Source organism: Lissotriton vulgaris, chromosome 7 (assembly GCF_964263255.1).
Source record: "Lissotriton vulgaris chromosome 7, aLisVul1.2, whole genome shotgun sequence".
In the NCBI taxonomy this organism is placed as follows: Eukaryota; Metazoa; Chordata; class Amphibia; order Caudata; family Salamandridae; genus Lissotriton; species Lissotriton vulgaris.
Window position 1 is genome coordinate 262,546,943 of NC_141695.1, and position 21,885 is coordinate 262,568,827.

Consider the following 21,885-nt stretch of genomic DNA (forward strand, 5'->3'; position numbering starts at 1 on the left):
TGAGCGCTTGCTGCCGCAATGAAGACCTCAAAGTTTGGTGCAAAATATAGTACTGGACTCTTTTCCTAGTATAGGATAAACCCATGTCATAGAGAGCTTTGAAGGCCATGACCAAAGCTTTGAACTGAATTATCTTGCGGATCGGTAGCCAATGGAGGGATTTCAAATGGGCGGACATCCGCGTTCTAGGACCTAGCATGAGTATCGCCCTAGCCACAGTGTTCTGGATAACCTGAAGGAGTGTCGATAAATATTCCAGTAGAGCCTGGTACACATAGTCCAGCCTTGATACTATCAAAGCCTGGACCACTGTTTTCCAGTGTGCAACCGGAAATTGGGGCAGAAATTGTTTTAGCATTTTTAGCAGGCCGAAGCAGGACCCAGATACTGCTTGGATCTGGACCCTCATAGGTACATTATCCTCCAGTTTGACCCCCAGGTTCTTAACTGTTTTTACCGAGGTTGTAGGCGGGGACCTGTCCAAGGGCCACCATTGGCACCACACATTGCAAGGGGAAAGGCCAAAGAAAATGATCTCCGATTTCTTTGAGTTACATTTTAGTTGGTTCAATTGCAGCCAGGAGAATACCTCTGATAGGCAGGTGTTAATCACATCCCCTCTAAAATCAGTGCCCTTGTCACAGGTAAAGAGCAGTTGTGTGTCATTCGTGTATGATACTACGGTCGCTCCTTAGGCCTCGTCCAAGTTCCCAAGGGGGGCCATATAAAGATTAAAAAGTGTGTGGCCGAGAATTGAGCCCTGAGGAACTCCTACCATCATGGGGGCATTGGGGACAGCAAAGGGCAGGGACCAAATAGTTTCCTGATGCCCTTTCAAAAAGGAGGAGAATGACTTAAGTACCGTGCCACCAAGGCTGCACTGCAGGAGTCCCTACAGGAGTCGGTCATGGGCCACAGTATCAAAGGCTGCAGACAGGTCCAACAATATCAACACAGCCTTGCCTCCATTGTTTAAAGTCCCATTAATGACTTCAGAGACATCCATTAGCACTGTTTCAGTGGTAAAGTTTGCTCTGAAGCTGGACTGGCTTTGGTGAAGCACCTGATTGTATTCCACATATTCAATGGTAACGAGGTTCACATATTTCTCCAGTGCTTTGACAAAAAGGGCAGCAAAGATATTGGCCTGTAATTATAGGCTATTGTGGGATCACTTAAAGGCTTTTTTAATAGGGGGAGAATTTTTGCACTCTCCCATCTGTCAGGTACCAGCCCATTCTGCAGTCAAACATTGAGAAATAAATTCACAGCTGGGTTGATAATCCCAGCTATGGAAGCCAATCCTTTGGCTGGGCAAGGGTCAGAGGGTGAGCCTGATTTGAGGGTTCTCATATTTTCCAATGACCTTTCCAGGGAAATAGAAGGAAACTGCAAGAGAGACAGTCCCTTCACATATGTGGAAGAGGACAGGGGCCCAAACACCCTCCCTTGACCAGGGGCTGGCCTGAAAAAGCATCTTGAAATTTTTTTATTTTGTCATGGAAGCAAGAGGCCAAATGGCTCATCCATGCATCAGTGGGGGTGAATGCCCTGACAACCGGACTCGGCAATGAGAACTCCTAAATTTTATTATAATGAACCTTCAGTGCATGTTTGTAAATTATTTTGTCATTAAGGTTAAAGTTCTTCTGCCACACCCTCTCTATACGTTTACAGGCACTCTTTTGAGGGCTTCTATAAACCAAGGATCAGAAGCTTGAGCTGACTTTGCTGAGCGAGAGGTGGGGGGGTGCAAGCTACCACACACAAAGCTGTAGCCAGTTCTCCAAACAGACTACATCATACTTGAGATTACCACTAAAGGGAATTGGATGATTACTGAGGGCAGCGCTCACGGTGTCTGACATGATTTGGTTAAAGGTCTAAAACTGCAGCGCCCGCCCAACGAGGAGCTGCCCTATGATGAAGCATGACACCATTCGGGGTGTGTGAGGGCCATTGCTCCTAATTGGAAGTATCCCTGGATGAGCATTATATATCTGCTCCCTCTAGCACCTCCCTACATCCATCATTACTGAAAATTCCTCCTTCCTTTTTTGCTCCCCTTTTCCTTCTTTCCCTCCTCTGGACCCCAGGAACAGCAAACCTTTTGTTCAAAACTTCTGATCGGGCCCATATGCTGGATCTACCAAGCCCCCTGTCCCTTCCTGTGAGACTTTATATCAGTGCAGCAAGAAGCCTAATGGTGCTGCCTGGCACCAAAATAGTGCAAATGAGGTCCCTTGAGTTTTGGGGTTTTGTTAAATGATCCCTGCAACAGGTGTTGGTTTTCCTTAATTGGTTGTAGTTTGGTTTATACACTGAGGCATTGGTTAATTGAGTTGAGTAGATTCAAAGTGCCAGACGTCTGTTCACACCCCTTCATGCTCCTAGGAGGCCCATACAGAGCCACCATGAGATGAGTTGGACATTACCTACAACATCTGTGCTGAAGGCACTGGATCCTGCAGTGATGACGCAGAGCAACATACACAAAAGAAAAAGTATTTGTAAAAGTTGGTATTAACAAGAGAGTAAAACAAGCATTTACAATGCAAGGGTCTCTCCTTTGCAAAAATGAAATTTTTATTAAAGTGTTGGCTTTGAAAACAGATAAATAAATGACATTGTCAATGCAATAGGTCACATATTTACGCGAGTTTGAGCAATTGACATTGTGAATAAAATGCACACACACAGAGAGCCACACACACACACACATATAGCCACACACACAGAGCCACGCACACACACACACACACAGAGCCACACCAACACACGTATTGAAAATGCAATAGGTCTCGTCTTTAGTAAATTTAAGCAATTCTGTTTGGAATTAGGTGGGTTTTTAGTTTTACTTTAATTAGTGTTTTTTAAAGTTCCATGTACATAACATGCATATGTCTGCATCTATGTATATGTAAGCATGCATTAATTTTGTTATTCATATAGATATGCAGATGTTTATATGTTTATATATGTAATTTTGAAAATCATTGCTCAGCTGGAAGAACAAATAAATGCATTGGGTGAAGTGGAAGTGGTCAAACAATTGAAAGAAGAAATGGATGACCGCTTAAAAAAGCATGCCGAGAAAATAAAGGCGAGGAAAATCAGGAAATACGCCCGGGATGCTTTGGATTATGCGAATGGACAAATATTCACTTTCGCACGAAAATACAACGCAACAAAAAGACAACAATTCAGAGGCGCATTAAACACCACACCCAATGCACAACCTACAGCAGTTGAAAATGAAGGCTGTGACGAAGCCTCAGCTGGTGCTAGCACCGACACAATGTCGAGCTACAGTGGGTCAAGCGGTTCAAGCACGGATTTAAATGCCACTAATCAAACTTTGCCAGTTTTGGATATTGATGAGGAGCTGAGTTTTTTAGTGGCAGAAAGACTACGCACACTTCGACCACGCCAAAGGGCGGCAATAGATCCCGCCGCAACCAAAAACGCCGGGAAAGACGGAGAAGACGCAAACAAAGGGGCCAAGAAACAGAAAAATAATCAACATTGGAGGAAAAAGAAACAATATTGGATAGATCTATCATCAACCTATCTGACGTGGTCCTCACAAAAGCGGAGCAACAACTTCTTGCTTTTGGTTTAAACTACTGCCCTGACCAAAACTTTAACTATGCTTCCACCAGAGTGGATGTTTATTGTTACATCCGCAAATTAAAGCTACGCAAATTCTTCACCTTGCAGTGTCTCAAAGCTACTGCCGACACCAACAATTCTGCTATTCTGGATGTCACTGACACGGAACAGCTTTTGTCAGTTTCTGATGCGTCAGCGCTTCTTGCCATCCATGATTTAGCTGATTTAGACAGCAGCGGGACAATTAATGAAAGTGGAGCGGTGAGCACACAAAACTGACTCCAAAGAATTAACATATCCAAACTAGGAGCGGGCATAACCCCATTTGAGAGAAAATCTGAATTTGTACCAATTATGACTCGTGATGCAGTTGATGATTTCCAGGACTGTGTCATTACAGAAATGAAAAAGCTGCACAAAACAAGTAACATCCATGAAAAAAGAAGAAAAAAATATGATGTGAAACAGGCGCAATATCATGCACTGATGAAGAAATTAAAGAACAATCCAGACATCGTAATCAAAATGGCTTATAAGGGTGGAAACATGGTTATTTGGCCAAAAGCAGCGTACATTCTGGAAGCCCAAAGACAGCTATCGGATCCAGCTTGTTATAAAAATCAACAAACAAAGAATATACTAAGGCTAATGAAAGCTTAAGCAAACTCCTACAGAAACATCGCAGAGAAGGCCTAATCCGGGGGAGGAATACAAATTTATGCTTAATGAACATCCTACTTTGCCAATTCTTTATTTAATTCCTAAAGTACACAAAGGACAGTCACCGGTGCCAGGCAGGCCGATCATCTCTGCTATAAACAGCTGTGGAGAAAGAGTAGGCCAATATGTGGATTTTTTCTTGCAAAAATGGGTAAGCAGCCTGCCTAGCTTTGTACGTGACACTGGAGATTTTCTGGCTAAAATAGAAGATCTAGAATGGCAGAATGGCATGCTGCTTATCACTTTGGATGTTGAACAGCTATACACTAGCATTTCACGCACTGATGGAATGATTGCGTCTCTCATTTTCTGGGCCGTCGACCGATTGACTTTTATGAGCACAACAAAGTGATTCTGGGCCTGATTGAATGGTGTCTATACAATAACTACTTTTTATTTGGCAAAGCCATTTGGAGGCAACTGAGGGGCGTGGCGATGGGGGCCTGCTTCTCCCCCAGCTATGCGTGCTTGCACGTTGGCTGGTGGGAGGAGCGGGTCCTCAACGTTACGCATCAAGTGTGGGTGCGAGAAAAAATTGTTCGATACCTTCGCTATATCGATGATATTTTTATAGTTTGGCAAGGTGATGAAACAGAAGCCTGTGCTTTTATTGATGCAATCAATGACAATCCATTTAACCTTAGATTCACTTCTAGGATTAGCACTAAACAAGCGGAATTTTTGGATGTCACTGTTTATATTGACGATCATAGCAAGGTGCAGACAACTCTCCATCGCAAAAGTACTGCGGGTAACACTACCCTCCATGCCTCTAGTTTACACCCCAGGCACACGATCAAAAGTATTCCCTATGGTGAAATCCTCAGGTTGAAAAGAATATGTAGTGTTGCTACTGACTTTGAGATATGTGTTAATGACCTGCCCAGCCGCATGAAAGCCCGAGAGTACACAGAAAAAATGTTTAACCAAGCGCTAGTGAAATCCCAGAGCAGAACACTAGCCAGTCTATTAAGTCAAGCTTCTGAGAATACCGAATTACCTGATGAGACATCGGATGTCACCAAACAGGAATTTCCCAGATTTATCACTGATTACAGTAGCCAACAAAACAAGATAAGGCAAATAATCAACCACCAAAGGGCCCACTGTACTAACTGACAGTGTACTAGGTAGTATGCTTCCTGATAAACCCCTGGTCACCTTTCGTCGGGCACTCAGTATGGGTGCAGTGCTCGACCAGAGTAGTCCTGAGCTCAAACTTAAACCAAATTGGCTAATCAAGGAGGGATTCCGGAAATGCTCTACTTGTAGAGCATGTAATTTCGGAATTAATAAGACACACTATAAAACCCCCTTCAGTGATATTGAGATTCCAATTAAAGGTCAGCATACATGCAAAACGGAATATGCAGTATACGTACTGACATGTACCTGTGGCCTCAATTATGTAGGCAGCACTAAACAGCCAGTACATGTCAGGATTCTACAACACATTCGTGCCATTTTACATTCAGATCCTGCATATCCGGTGGCACGTCATTTTTTGAGCTCACACAACAAAGATATCAATTGCCTAACATATTATGTAGTGGCCTCAGTTCCCAAACCAAGGCGAGGTGGCAACCGCGAGCTTAAACTACGTCAACTAGAGTCACGAATGATCCTCGAATATGACAGTAAATGGCCAAATAGGCTTAACATTACAGAGGATCTTCGCCATTTCTTGTGATATGCTAACCTTCTTAGTTCGCGTAGCCGCACTCCGCGAGCTACGCGAAGATGCACTTGCACTCCGCGAACTACGCATAACTCCGCGAACATGCGTAGTAGCTTGCTTGACCCGTTCGCGAGCCGTTTTTGTCTTCCGGAGCGCCGTGGAACTCTGGAACCAGCTCGACACCACATCTCCAGACGTCGCCTTCCTCACGGAAACATGGATGAACGCCTCCTCAGCACCCAACATCGCCGTCGCCATCCCGGACGGATACAAGATCACCCGGAGAGACCGCGTCAACCAGACAGGAGAAGGCATCGCCATCATCCACAAGAACACCATCCGCATCACGACCAACTCAGACGACACCCTCACAGCCGCCGAACATCTTCACTTCCAGATACACACGGACCCCAAGACCACACTCAGAGGCACCCTCATCTACAGACCCCCAGGACCTCGCACACAATTCAGCGAAGACATCGCAGACTTCATCAGCCCACACGCCCTCGCCTCCGCTGACTACATCCTCCTAGGGGACCTCAACTTCCACCTGGAGAACAACAACGACACCACCACCACCACCCTGCTGGACAACCTCGCCAACCTCGGACTCATGCAACTGGTGAACACCCCCACCCACTACGCCGGACACACGCTTGACCCAGTCTTCTCCTCCAGCAAGTACATCTCCTTCAGCCACTCCACCGGACTCCACTGGACAGACCACAGCTGCGTCCACTCCAGCTTCAGAAAGACCACGACTCACCACCGCCCGCAACAGGTTCCCCGCAGGAACTGGAACAAGATCACCACCGACCAGCTCACCACTTCAATGAGCCAGAACCCTCCCGCCAGCTCAACGGACCCCAACCAAGCAGCCAACAACCTCACACAGTGGATCACCAATTGCGCTCACCCAACCAGCCTCGACCACTCGCAGTCCGGCTTCCGCGCCAACCACAGCACCGAAACCACCCTCATTGCAGCCACTGACGACATCCGAGCCCTGCTCGACAACTGGTAAACAGCGGCCCTCATCCTCCTGGACCTCTCCGCAGCATTCGATACGGTCTGCCAACGCACCCTAGTGCAGCGCCTCAGCAACATCGGAATCCAAGAGAAGGCACTGGAGTGGATCATCACGTTCCTCACCGGAAGAACCCAGAGAGTCCGCCTCCCCCCGTACAGATCCAAGGCCACCGAAGTCATATGCGGCGTACCACAAGGATCATCACTCAGCCCCACCCTCTTCAACGTCTACATGAGCCCCCTCGCAGCCATCGTACGCCAACACAACCTCAACATCATCTCCTACGCCGACGACACCCAGCTGATCCTCTCCCTCACCAACGACCCAGGAACCGCCAGAACCAACCTACACGAAGGGATGAAAGACGTAGTCGAATGGATGAGGAACAGCCGCCTGAAACTGAACTCAGACAAGACGGAAGTCCTCATCCTTGGATCATCACCCTCCGCCTGGGACGACTCCTGGTGGCCCCCTGCCATGGGCAGCGCACCCAAACCAATGGACCACGCACGCAACCTGGGCTTCATCCTGGACTCCTCCCTCTCGATGACCAGACAAGTCAACGCCGTCTCATCATCATGCTTCAACATCCTACGCATGCTCTGAAGGATCTTCCGATGGCTCGCCACCGAAACCAGGAAGACGGTCACACAGGCACTCGTCACCAGCCGACTGGACTACAGAAACACCCTCTATACCGGAACCACAGCCAAACTCCAGAAAAGACTCTAACACATCCAGAACGCCTCTGCACGACTCATCTTGGACATCCCCCGACACAGCCACATCTCCGGACACCTGAGAGACCTTCACTGGCTCCCCGTCAGCAAGAGAATCACGTTCCAACTCCTCACCCACGCACACAAGGCCCTCCACGACCTGGGCCCCAGGTACCTCAACAACCGCCTGACCTTCTACACTCCCACCCGCCAGCTACGATCGACCAGCCATGCCCTCGCCGCCGTGCCACGCATCCGAAGATCCACCATGGGAGGAAGATCCTTCTCCTACCTGGCAGCCAAGACTTGGAACTCCCTTCCCATCCACCTCCGCCTGACCCAAGACCACCTCTGCTTCAGGAAGCAACTCAAGACATGGCTGTTCGAGCAGTAGCAGACCCCCCTCCCCCAAGCGCCTTGAGACCCTCTGGGTGAGTAGCGCGCTATACAAATATCCTGATTGATTGATTGATTGATTGCCTGCATGCTCGGGATGTGTAGCGCGCGAAGTTACCCATGAGGTTTGTCCCGCCGGCTCGCGTCCCCTTATTTCCGGTCACTACTAACGTGTTCGCGAGTAATTCTGTGCCAGATTGCAGTTTCTGCGTGTTCGGCAACTCAATCTTACCGACAAGCATCCTCGCGCACGCGAAAATGCTATTGAGCGCGCGAGTACTACGATACGCAGCAGTTCTTCGCCCAGGGCTAGTTTCCTGCACGCTTATTGAATCTAGGAGCAAATCCCTCTAGATAGACAGGTTCCCTGTTATCTAGCAGGCCAAATATTCCCTCCTAGGTGACCAGAGATAGTATATGTCCAGTCAGCCAGTTGCTTGGCCAGTCAAGTTCCTTGTTGGCCACTCTTCCACCAATAGACTTAGCTCCTTACCTTCTCCAATTTTGTAAATATACACTGATTGTTATTTAACATCTAGCAAACACCTTTTATCAAATTTTGTATGATATTTATTAGCACTTTTTTACACTGGGTGTTTTTAAGCTATAAGGAATTTTACATATTGTAGTTTTATGTTAGTATCAAATGTTTTTACAGTTTTTTAAGAGATATATAGAAGGACAGTGTCCTATCTCTAACTGTTAAGATTGCATTCATGCATTGAATACACAGGGTACTTTGCAATATGTAGGTTTAGCACTTTATCCCCATTCCCCTCATTCCCTCATGCACTTTAATATACTCCACTTGACGCAGGCTTGGAACCAGTCAAATCTGTATATATTTGCACTTATGGATCAGCCTAGGATCCTCCAGTCACTCCAATTATATAATGTGTGAAATTTACAGCTTTTTTAATGGATTTATCCCGGAATTGAGTATATGGAAAACTTACAAATAATATTTGTAGGTCTATATTGTACAATTATTGCAAAGTGTTGTATTTAGCTGCATGTTGCTTTGAAGATTGATTTTTAGTTGATTTACACCCTATTTTTTTAATTTAAAAATCCCGTATTTTGCACTATACTCCTACAGATAGGAGTAGTATGTCTTTCATTTTCATGACACTTTGACAACATGTGACTGGGGGGGCTGATTGGGTGTGCACTGCATTATAAAATCAAAAAATTCAAACTGGCTCACTTGCATGTGAACAAGGGCTTTTTAAGCCCGAAACGCGTAGTGCCCTCTTGCCTACTGACAATTTTGCAATAAAGAAAGAACCTGTGAAGCGCATTTGGTGGTCCGTCTCCTCTGTTGCCTCGCCGATCTGACTCCCGTCTGGCTCGGAAGTGGTGTTTTTTGGAGTTTTCGCATATGTATTTATATATACATATATATACACATACATATATATACACATATATCTACGCATATATATGCATGTTATGTCTATGAAAGTTTGAAACACACTAATAAAGCTAAAGCGAAAAAGCCACCTGATTACAAACAGGAATTGCTTTATGTGTAATAAAGATGAGACCTATGGCATTTTGTTCACTAGTGCTTTAGGCAAAGATTAAAGGATTGGAGTAAGGTCAGGCTGTTTTTGCAGATTGAGTAGTAGAGAGTGAGTAGTAGAGAGTGATTAGAGAGTGAGTAGTAGAGAGTGAGTAGTACAGAGTGAGTAGAGAGTACTAGAGAGTTAGTAATGTAATTACTACCTTGAGTAGTAGAGAGTTAGCAGTAGAGAGTAGTAGTAGTGAGTAGTAGTTAGTAGAGAGTGAGTAGTAGACTAATAGAGAGTAGAGTAGTAGAGAGTAGAGTAGTACTGAGTTGTAGGCAGTAATAGAGAGTGAGTAGTATAGAGTAGTAGCGAGTATTATCGAGTGAGTAGGAGATAGTGTGTAGGAGATAGTGAGTAGTAGACAGTGAGTAGTAGAGATTAATGAAGAGTACTAGATAGTAGCAGAGGGTAGTAGAGAGTGAGTATTAGACAATAGAGTGAGTATTAGATATTAGATTTAGTAGAGCGAGTAGTAGAGAATGAACAGTATAGATTGAGTAGAGATTAGAGAGCAGTAGTTAGTGAGTACTAGAGAGTACTAGAGTGTAGTAGATAGTAGTTGAGAGTGAGTAGAGTAGAGTGAGTAGTAGATAGTAGAGAGTAGTTAGAGTGTGTAGTCGAGAGTGAGTAGTAGAGAGTGAATAGAGAGTACAAGAGAATAGTAGAGAGTGAGTAGAGAGAAGTACAGAGTGATTAGCAGAGAGTAGTAGTAGTGAGTAAATAGTAAAGAGTTAGTAAAGTGTAGTAGAGAGTAGTAAAGAGAAAGCAATAAAGGGTATTAGAGTGAGTAGTAATGAGTGAGTAGTAGAGAGTAGTATAGAGTGAGTAGTAAAGAGTTTTAGTAGAGTTAGTAGAAGATAGAGAGTGAGTGGTATAGTGATTTGAGAGTAGAGTGAGTAGTAGAGAGTAGTAGAGTAGTAGAAAGTAGTAGTGAGTAGAGTAGGAGAGAGTAGTAGAGCGAGTATTATAAAAATAAAAAAAGTAGGGATAGAAAAAAAATTATTTAAGGAAAAGAGAAAGTGAGAGATAAAGAGGAAGGCGTGAGGTGGAAAATAAAGATCAGTACAGGTAAAAGAGACAAAGAGAAAGTAAATGGAAGATAATTGATCAAGGAGAGAGGGAGAGAGAGAGAGACAGAGGAGGCAGGGGGTGGCTAAATGATTTTACATGCAGAACAATATATAACATCACTAAAATATGACTTGCCTCTTGATTTTTTTTCAGAACCTCAATGCCAAGCTGGTATGCATTTTAACAAATGTGGAAGCGCTTGTCCTGAGACCTGCGCCCAGCTGGGTAAGGTGACCAGCTGTGGAAAGAAGTGTGTCCCAAGATGTGTCTGCAGAGATGGCTTCATCCTGATAGGCTCGGAGAACCTGGCATGTATACCCAGGGATACATGTTATGAATGCAGTCTCAACAACGGCGTCTACAGTACCTGCGGCACGGCCTGCCCCTTGAACTGTCAGAATTACCTTGCACCCCCACCCATATGTGGGTGGAGATGTGTTCAGGGATGCTACTGCAAGAGTGGCTATGTCTTGAGGAGCGCAAACGAGGCCATGTGTGTGCCAAAGTCCAAGTGTACGCAGCTATAAAGGGACAGTAGACACAAATGGGAACATGGGAAACAGCATTCTTGCCCCACAACACTGCTGTTGCATTATTTACTCTGGTATTCTCATAATTATGATTGCAAATCATACATGACCTTTCACCTCCTTGCTTCGTCTAATGAGTATCGAATACTGCTAGTGTATCATTCACCCCAAATTATAGCTTTACGTAGAAAAAAGTTAATCGTTTTGTACAGCCTTAAAGTTTTGTGTTAAAGGAATCTGCTATATTAAACAATCTATCCATAGTCATGCTCCATGTGCTCCTATGAATCAAAGGCAGACCCGACACAATCACCTAGGAGGGTACGACAAAATGCAAACAGTAATTACCTTGACAATCACTTCTTCTTCCAAGTTTCTATTCTTTGTCCACCTCCCTTCATTTGATAACCCGCATATTTATGCTGCTTGGACTTAAGACAATATCAGAAGGACCATTGTTGTGCTTTTAGGACAAATAAGGTGCTGCTTCCTAGTGGTGAACTAGGCAGGCACCTAGTATTGCCCTAGTATTGGCTTTCTGTAGCATCCAATTGACCCTGCTGCATTAGAGGATGCACAAAGTACATTTATTTGTTCACCTTGTTGCCAGATATTGAAAATTAATTGTGGGACACACAAAGGTCAAACTATTTTTTTATGTAAATGTTGTTATGTTGAAACTACACCTACTCAGCCTGAAAGACACTTATTAGTGCACTGCGGAATACAGTGTTCCACATGTTTAAAAAATTAAAACGCCGGGGCATATTATCAAGAAGGGCGTTAAAATTATTGCCACTTTAGCGGCAGGAAACTGACGCTAAAGCGGCAATAATGGGCTTGATAATATGCCCTTGAGAATACCCATAGAAGCCCATGTTCTGGTGGCACCATACTGTTCAATCTTCTTTTGATATAGAACCCCAGACACCTGAAGTTGAGAATTTCCACTATAAGGGATAGGTGGCTAACGCCACACAAGTGGTTATTCATGGCTTAACCCAGTTGACTCAGTAGACCGAGAGTGCCGCAAAGCGAGTAAGGATATATACTAAGACCGTGAGAGAGCAAAGGAAATCCGAGACAGCAAGTAGGATATCATCAGCCTAAGGATATGCGGCAAACATTTTGATTGGTTGGGGATGCTAGTAAAGAGCAGAGGTTCACAAAGAGAGACTGTAAGAGGCTTACTGACAAAATGAACAGGAGGTGTGATAATAGGCAGCCCTGCCTGGCCCCCCTCTGGATTGGAAATGGGTCAGAGAGATACCCTCTACAGTTAACCAGAGCAGGATTTGCATCATAAAGCCAACAAACTTTGGCCAAACTGCCTGAGGGTCCTAAAAAGGTACACCCACTTAATGCGATCGAAATCTTCCACGAGTCCAGGGAGAGAGTGAGGGCTTTCCTTGCAGACTGTTGGCTGACCACAGGGTATGGGCAAGAGTGCAGAAGTGATTCCTCAAGGAGTGGCCTGCGTATGGTGAATCAGGGACAGAATCACCCTCTGAAGGCGGGTCGCAAGTACATCAGCAAGTATTTTCATGTCCCCTTTGAGGAGGTAAATGGGCCTGTAGCCTCCACAGAGTATGGGATCTTTCCTTGGTTTAGGAAGGATTGCTATCACTGCCTATTAGAGATGGAGACAAGGGAGTCAGCTTGACCAGCCTCATGGAAGGCATCATAGAAGGAATTCACCACGTTCTCGTCCGCCCATTTATAGAAATCCACAGGTGCCTGGTGGTAGGGAAGCCTGGAGATGGCCTGCACAATTTCAGTATAGCTAATTTCCCCCTTGAGCAGGTCTCTGAGGCAAGGAAGGTGAACCTCACCAAAGAAGACCTATACTAGGGTAGGGTCATCCATCCTCTCTGCGATGGCTCGATAGAATTCAGTGAATTCATCAACACTGTGATGTGACTGGGCTAAGATAGAACTGCCCTTGGATCAAAGAGCCAGGATGGGAAGCACTGCCTCCTGCTGGAGCAGCTGGGCCACCAATAACAGTCCTTCCTTCTTGTCTTGTTCATAGTGATGACCCTTCAGCCACTGGAGCGTAAATTCGCCTTAGAAGTGAGTAGTTTGTTGAAGTCCATACAGGCTTGCTCCAGGTGGTGACTGAGAGTGGATGAGAGCCTCAGGCTGTAGACATGTGAGACACCAGATCTCGCCTTGCAGGCCCCTCTGCTCGGACGCTCACTGGGCATTGGTCAGGGTTGCGTCAAACATGAGATGGCCACGAATATTCGATGTAGCAGTAGACCATAGGATTCGGTGGAAAGAAATATTGAGTTTGAAGTAAACAAAGACATAAAAGTGGAGCTGAGATATACCCTGAGGGGTACAATAGTGTGATATTGGCTTGCGGCCTTATAGGCAAAACTCAAATCCAGGAAAAACAGAATAGGAGAATGGTCAGAGAGTGCATCCTCTATGATCTGGAAGTCCCAGGAGAGGGTGATCGGTGGATAGGAAACCAGGAAATATTCCTGCTTGGACTGGGTACTGTGAACCAGAGAGGAAATTATATATATCCCTCTTCCTCCTGGTGTGAGAACCACCAAAGATTCACTAGGCCATGATCAGAGATTTGCACGTCTAAGAGAGCCCAGTACACATTCTTACCCACATATAAAGGATCAGTGGGGTCAAGTACCACATCTTGCACCAAGTTCCCATCTCCTCTAATGAGATAGTGTGAGTCTTTGATCTGCTTAAGGCAATGATTGATCAGGAGAAAGAAGTAGTGCTTGGGGACCCATCAGTGCATATACTGAGCCAACACAGAACTCCTGACCGGTGAGATAGAGTTTGAAAAAGACATAGCTGTCATGTAAGTCCACCAATGTCTTAAGGATAGTGAAGGCCAGGGACCTGTGCAAGAGGGTTGCAACAGCACATTTCCTGGAGTGGCAGAGGACAATTTCTTGGGCAGATAAAGCAACTGATGTGAACACCCTGCCCACCAAGTTGTGACACAATTTTTTGGACTCCAAGTGGGAGAGGTCAGATTCCTTCAGGCGGGCCAAGTTCACACATTTAGACTGCAGATTGAACAGCACCTTCTTGCATTTTATTAGGGGCGTCAGACAATTGACATTCTAGGAAAAGGTTTGCAGGGGGAGGGAGCAGGGGGGCAGGGGTGGCCATTAAGATGAGGGCATTGGCAGGGATAAGCGGGGTGTTAAAAAAGAGGATACAAGATAGCAAAAAAAAAGAGAGGACGAGAGAAGAAAGGAGAAAGGGGAAATGAGAGAAGGAGGAACAGTAAGGAAAAGAAGAGAAGGGAAAGAAGGGGAGTGATCAGAAAAGACCTTTAGGATGCTGCAGTAGGGCAGATGGCCTGCTCCAAAATCAGTGTAAATAAAGTTATAGGGGGACACAGGGGAGGGGATCTGGCAATGAACCGGGGGTGGAAGCCAAGAGGGAACCAGTGGCCTGAACGGCTGGTTCAAAGTTGTGGGTCCAGCACACTGGAGGTCCTGCAGAGAGGAAAAACACAATAATGAGCTAAGTTGGCGATACAGCCTTTAGGGCTGAAAAAGGGGAAAGTGGGATGAGTCACGAGGGTCAGCATGCCCATAAGTCCCACTGGGGAAGTGGGGTGAGCAGAGCAGACATAAATGATGACTGTCAGCTGAGAGGGAGGGTGGGGAGATGTGGGCAGGAAGGGAGGCTCAAATGCAGAACCCATGAACCTAGAGACCCATAAACCCAGAGACTCATGAGCCAGGAAGTAAGGTTGGTGAGCCGGAAGTAATTAATAATTTCAACAGCAACAAACTGTGTAGTGGCGCAAAATATAGTGCAACACACCGTAAAATAGGACCACAGCAATGCAAAACAGGCCATCGTAAATCAAGAAAGTACCGTCAAGTAACATGACAAGTAAATGTAGGAGAAGAAAGATATGCAGTCTCATACATCAATCCTGAGGATGCCAAATGCCTCGCCATTCAGCTGCCGGGACCAGGGAGTATTGGTCCCAGAAAGGAAAAAAAAGTCTCAGCTACCGCCCTAAGTGTCTGAGGGCTTAAATGGGAATTGGGCTTTGTTGTGGCCAATATCCTCTCTATGGGCTCCCATCTCTTGGAGGGCAACAACCCTGCCATCCTGAGACCGCATCAGTTGTTCCAGGTCCATGCCCCAATTGTGGCCCCCAAGAGTGCTCCAGAGGCTGCCAGATGTGGTAGGGGATGAGCCTGGGGGCATCAGGTGAGTCCAGGAGTACAAGGTCCACGTCATGGTTGGAAAGTCCATCCAGAAAGGAGCGATGGGCATCCAGGTTCAAGAAGTCTATGGCCTGCCAACCATCATGATCCACATACCGGCAGGTTTGAACAATCCCAAAAAAATGTAATTTTCTTTATTTGAGGCCGGAGAGCCAGGAAGGCCTTTCTTTTGTCATTGGTCTTCCAGGCAAAGTCAGCAGCAATGCAAATCTCAGTCCTCTCATAGACGTCAGCCAGGAGTTGTGGCACCTGCTCATGGCAAAGGAAGCAGGCTACGAGGGAGCCTTTCCTTGCGAAGGAGTCCAGAGGAGAGTCGCCCATGTGATGAGCTTGCTGTATCTCCTGGAATAGAACATGAGTCCCGTAGGCATTAGAGAATGTGCTTTGGGAATCCCAATAACATCCATGCACTCAAACTGTTCCCGGAACCCAAAAAAGCAGACATTGCCCTTCTATCTTCCAGGTCCGTGAGTTTAATCCTTATGTACAATAGTTCCTGGTCTCTGTCTGGTAATCAATTGAGGCATCCCTCCATGACTGTCAGGCGGTGTTCCATCCCCTCCTCCCTGTCCTGAAAGCCTGCAATGCCGGCTCGGTTTTGGCCTCAGTAGTGAGGTTAGGGCTTTTTGGAGGCCATGGCTTCTAAGCAATGGCCAAGCGCACTTACCACCTGTACAATGGGGCCCATCTTAGAATCTGGATGATACTGCAGAGCTGTAAAGGGGGAGCAGTAGATGTGCAGAAGGGATGGCCATGGACCGTTGTTGAGAGACTCCCTCTGGGAGCATTTGCTGAAGGGGTTGCTGTAGGGCACCACTGGGTCGGGGAATAGAAAGAATAAAAATTCTGGAATCCCTGGTGGATGCTTCCAATCGGAGAAGGTAGACGGTCAGTTCCCTACAAGGGCATTCAAAGAGGGGGAGACATCAGAGGGATAAAGAGTGCCTAGGGTGCAATGTATCTGAGAGGTATTGTCAATGCAGGGAGGGGTGCAATATGGTGTACCAGGCTTGAGTAACCCAGGTGGAGGAGCAATGTAGGCCCAGTGCGAGTGCATGTAGCAGTGTTTCTGAGGTCCTCAGAGTAGGCTCCTGGTGGCAGGGGGCTACTGGTCCGTTGCAGAGAGGTCCAACTTGAATATGCAGCCCGAAGCCCAGTAACAAGGAAGGTGTGTACGGTTACTCAGGTCCTGGAACTAGAAGTCAGCCAGGTGCTATATGGCTGCCCAAGCCCAGAGACTTAGGAGAATCAAAGGGCTTCATATGGCTGATAAGGTGTGCTGGCCCCCAAATGCAGTTTGGGAGAGGGGCCCATTTTCAGGGCACTCACCGGAATATACAGCCTAAAGGTATGCTGTGCCCGAAGTCCCAGAAAGGCAAGGGTAAAGCCTTGTGACCCATCCTGAAATGGCGGTGAGAGGCCCTCTGATGATTTGGGCCAACCTACCTAGTCCTACAGCAGGTGGCTGGGGTGAGGCTGTGCTAGTGAAAGTTGAGAGTGAAAGGTGCAGAGGTCCACGTCCCCAGTTGGCCACTTGCAAGGATCTCCCGATGGTGTGCTATGGGCACTGGTGCACCAATGCAGTCAGGGAGCAGCTTGTTGTGCACGATGAGGGAACGCGGCACTCCCAAATTCAAAGGCAGTGATCCTCCTTAGGTTGCAGCCCCTCCGGCGTGGCCATGACTGGGTCAGTCAGGTCTTCGGCAGGGCTGGGTCAGCTGTGGCAAGTAGTCTCCCCGTTGGGACTGGAGGAGCAAGGTGGCCTTGTGAGCTAATAAATGAGAAGTCCCCATGGCTTTCAGTGTCCTGCTGTCATCCTGGATAACACTGCAGCATGTGGAGACCACCTATCTATTGCCTATAATTGTCTGTGGTCAGACCACACCCCGTTGTTATTCTTCTTCATATGGGAGATTTACAAAAAAGCCTCCCAGATTTACTAAGCCTTTGCATTCTTATTGCAACACAAAATGCATTGCAAGGACAAGGCAAAGGATTCAGTAAGTATTTTGAAGCCAAGCAAGAGGTGATTTGTGCCACAAATGAAGGGAAAACAAGGAGAAAATGTTTTTTCCTCTTGTTATTTCCTTTTTCTATGCATGATGCACTCCTCCTCACATATAGAAAGAGAAAAATGCCTATTTGAATGCCCTTCTGCACAAAAACAATCCTGTCCATTCTGCAGTCACCCTCGCACTATAGTGAAAGGGTGCCTACTTTGGTCCTAGTATGCACACAGTGTGCCTGCTCAAAAAAAGTAGAAATGCTCCACATCTGTGTAAATTTGGAGCATTTCTGATCTCTTCATTTCATGCCGCACAGCATAGCAGGCACCCATGTTACATTGTCAGAATAATAGTAAAGTGTTAGATTGCTCATGTCTTCTTATGATTTTTAATTTGACGGAATACAGTGGGGCATGCTTTCACTAAGCCATGTGTACCTCAACATTCACCTTACACTAATGATGTGATTTATGAATGTATATGTCAAATTCAAAATAAAATAAAAACAATTCACACTGCTGTTGAATACTAGGGAGTTAACTGGAATTGCTTCTGGTATTGAAACTTCAGGTTTCCCTTTGTATATCAGAACGTTTCACAGAAATGGATGAGAAATATATTGGAGAACTCAGAGAACATGTCCTAATTTTCCAGTGCACTAGTCCTATTTTCAATGAAAGAAATGCTGTTTATTAACTGCAATTTATCTCCTGTAGTGAATTTCTTTCAGCTTTACAGCTTTTATTCCATCATGACGGCATTCAGATGTGATACACATTTGACATAGAAACAGAATGTTATCCCTCCTTGTTCCTTAGAACTCTGTGGGGAGGTGTCAGTAGGATGAAGGGAAATCAACTGACAATGTTCTGCTGCTACTGGACGTACATGTTTAACTATAAGACTGTGGGGGCATATTACCAAGGCTGGCAAAATGAAATTATCACCGCTTTTGCGGCTGTCTTCGGCTGCAAAGCGGGGATAATTTCATCGCCCTATTAGCAAGCTGTCGCTAACATTAGTTAGCGACAGCTTTTAGGTAATGGCGAGTGGTTTGGGGTCCGCTTGGCATGTCAGCGATATTTAGCGCTGAAGACATGCAAAGTAGGCGTCCCCAACCAGTTACCGACTAAAAGCAGTCGCTAACATCGCTATCGCCTATTATCAACGTAGGCTTAGCGATTAAAATATTCGTACTAAGCGCGAATATCGCCAAATCCTAATGCCTGCTCAGACCACTTCTTAGCCTGTATATCCAATGGGAGGTGGATATTCAGGTTAAGTCCCTATTAGCGATAATGCCTGAATATCGCTGAATTACCAGCGATATTCACGCATTTCGCCGCTATCGCTGGATATTTTATCGCATTGTAGATAAGCGTTGCTAAAACAGCACGTTATCTCTGCGATAAACTACGGCGATGCACGTTGATAAAAAAATGCTGCTAAGCCTATTTAGCGATAAATGATGCTAGATGTTGCTAATATGACCCTTTATTCTCGGATGGTTGAGAGGCATATTCACTTTTGGAGCACTTTCCATAACTTTTGTGAGCAAACCATGAAAAAATACAATTTCTTTCAAATATGAATCCACAAATTACAGCAGAGGTGCGGCAATGTTGACAGGGTAAAATGATGTGAAAACTCACCAGAATTTCTAAAATGATTATAACATGATCGAAAAAAGATTTGTATTGGGGTTGACATCTGTTACCACCCTATAATTGTGCTCCTTTTTGTGACCCTCAATAACGTAAGATTCATCACATTACATTTCAATGAAGACTATGTCTCCGAGCCCTGCAATTGATATATTTTCTACATTATATAGCCGGCGGAGCACCGTGCACCTCCATCAAAGTGCGCCGGCTACCGCGGCAGTGGTAGCCAATGGAGACTCTCCACCATGCAGAATGATGTCCGCCCCGCTCCACAAGAAGAATCAGTCATTATGCCAACTGGAGTAAGAAAACCAGTTGGACTGCACCATCCCACAACCACTTAGAAATAGTTGCAAGAAATGTGTTTCAAGTAACATTCCATCCCATGGGATATTACAAGGAGTTTGTGGAACCTTAAATCATCTTTCATTAATTAATAACACACTCAAGACCACTAGATTTCTTTCAAAATTAAACCCCTAGGTAGTGCACGTAATATGAATTGTAGCTACAACAAAAATAAATAAAATGACAGCAGCAACTTTTATGAAAAGCATGAACAAGAGGAAATTCACCACACAATGGTTTCTGTTGTACATGCATGGCAATTCTACATCAAGTGTTCTATTTCTATCGATAAGCTAATTCTAGCATAGAATAACATAAAAAGCCTGTTCCAAATTTCAGAGAGATGTCAAAGCATACCTGTTTAAACAATAGGGCTTGTGTTCTATATAATAGAACAGCCTTTCTGCTTTTGTTGTACAAGGCTGGTTGCAATAATACCTGATACATTCAGCCAGTAAAGAGATGAAAGCTGAGAGCATCCCCAGTAGCCATCAAATAGAATCTGTGATATAAATCTGCATGGCCTAATCCACAGTCGCTTGGCATGAATGTCTACTCTCTAACCATTTACTCAAGGAGTTAAGTTTTTATAGCATTATTTTACTGTTGCTAAATCTCTCAGAATGAACAATTAACAGAGAATGGCATAATATCCTTTCACTTACTTTCATTCTGCAAGACTACGTTCTTTTGAGCAACAACAATAAAAGATACACACAGTTATCATCCTTCTACAAACTCTTGAGAAACTAGTAAGCAGTAAGCACTTAGATTGAATACTGCAAATGTATTCAAGTAATACTTGACATTGCAGAACATAACTATTTAAACTACATGTGCAATCTATAAATCACACTCATTCACTCATGACTTACTAGTTAGTGCATGTAACTCAAGATGGGGAATACCCTGGAGAGAAAATACATTTTGCACATTCCATAATATTTAAAGAATTCCTTGAGAAAATATCTATGCCAAAAGAAAGAAAGATGAGTTACATTCATCCAAATATAGAAATAGCCTCACTAAACAAAATGAAGAAAATATGTAATTCATATCTGACAAATGTACCCTAAAAGTCGGTACCACTCCATCAGAAGTATATTATGTGGCAAGTTTCCCAGCAAGTGCAACACTCTGGTTATAGAGTTACTTGTGAGTCATGTTAAGTAATTTCTTTACATTAATGTTATGGAGCAGTTATTGGAACTAATCAAGGCAGACGGGATACATTGTTTCATAATTCTGAATGTGTGTGTATATATATATATTCACTGTAAAAAATTAAGATTTATGATGTGTTCGATACCTCTACACACCTATTAAGCTTTAGGAGCACATGCATTTTGCAAACACTTACACCCATTAGCTGGACACAGTGTGTACAAAATTAGGTAGAAATGCAATATGGTGGTTACCCGCCACTAAGTAAGTATAAAACAAACACAATCATTGGATGATGGATCAGTGATGCCATTTGAGTTGTCATCAGTGATATCATAAATGATGTCATAGAACATGTCATGAGTAATTTAATATGAGATGTCATAAGCAGTGCCTGGTGTGGGTGCACATTTTTGTTGGCTCCACTAAATATAGCTGGTGAATGTATGTGTTTTTTCAGTTCAAAACATTAATGTTGTCACTGACATATTCACCTAACGATAACATTCGTTCATCTTTTTTTGTCAGTAAATTTCAATTTATTTTGATGTAAAGTAATGTTTTATGACCTTATGTAAAGCCAACACCCAGCGAGTGTGGTCTTCGGCAATGCATGGCAAGATTTTGGCCTTAGGGCCTGGCCTGTTGTAACCCCTGTGGTAAACCCCCCCGTGGGTAGCCAATGACATGCTGCAAATGGCTTTTGGCCAACCCACCCATAGGCAGTCAAGCCCCCTGCAGGCAGCCAACCTCATGCTGCACTTGACCTTTCATTGCACATGGTGTGCAGTTGACTGCAGGGTTTGGCTTGCAGCCTGGTCTTCCTTCCAACACCCCGCATGCAGCCACCCAGAGACAGTAAACCACATGCCATGCACTACCTTTGCTCCTGCATGGTGTGAGGTTAACCACAGGACCTATGTTGCAGCAAAGCCCTGCTTACAACTCTTCGGAGGCAGCCAACCCCATGCTGCACAAAGCCTTTGGCCATGTAAAGGGGAGGGTTGATCACAGTGTTTGATCAAAGGCCAAACCACCAGCAGGCTGCCAACCACACACCACACACACCGTTTGCCATGCACAGTATTGGGTTGGCCTTCAGGTCCTGGGTACCCCATACCCTGGGGTAAACGCATATACGTAG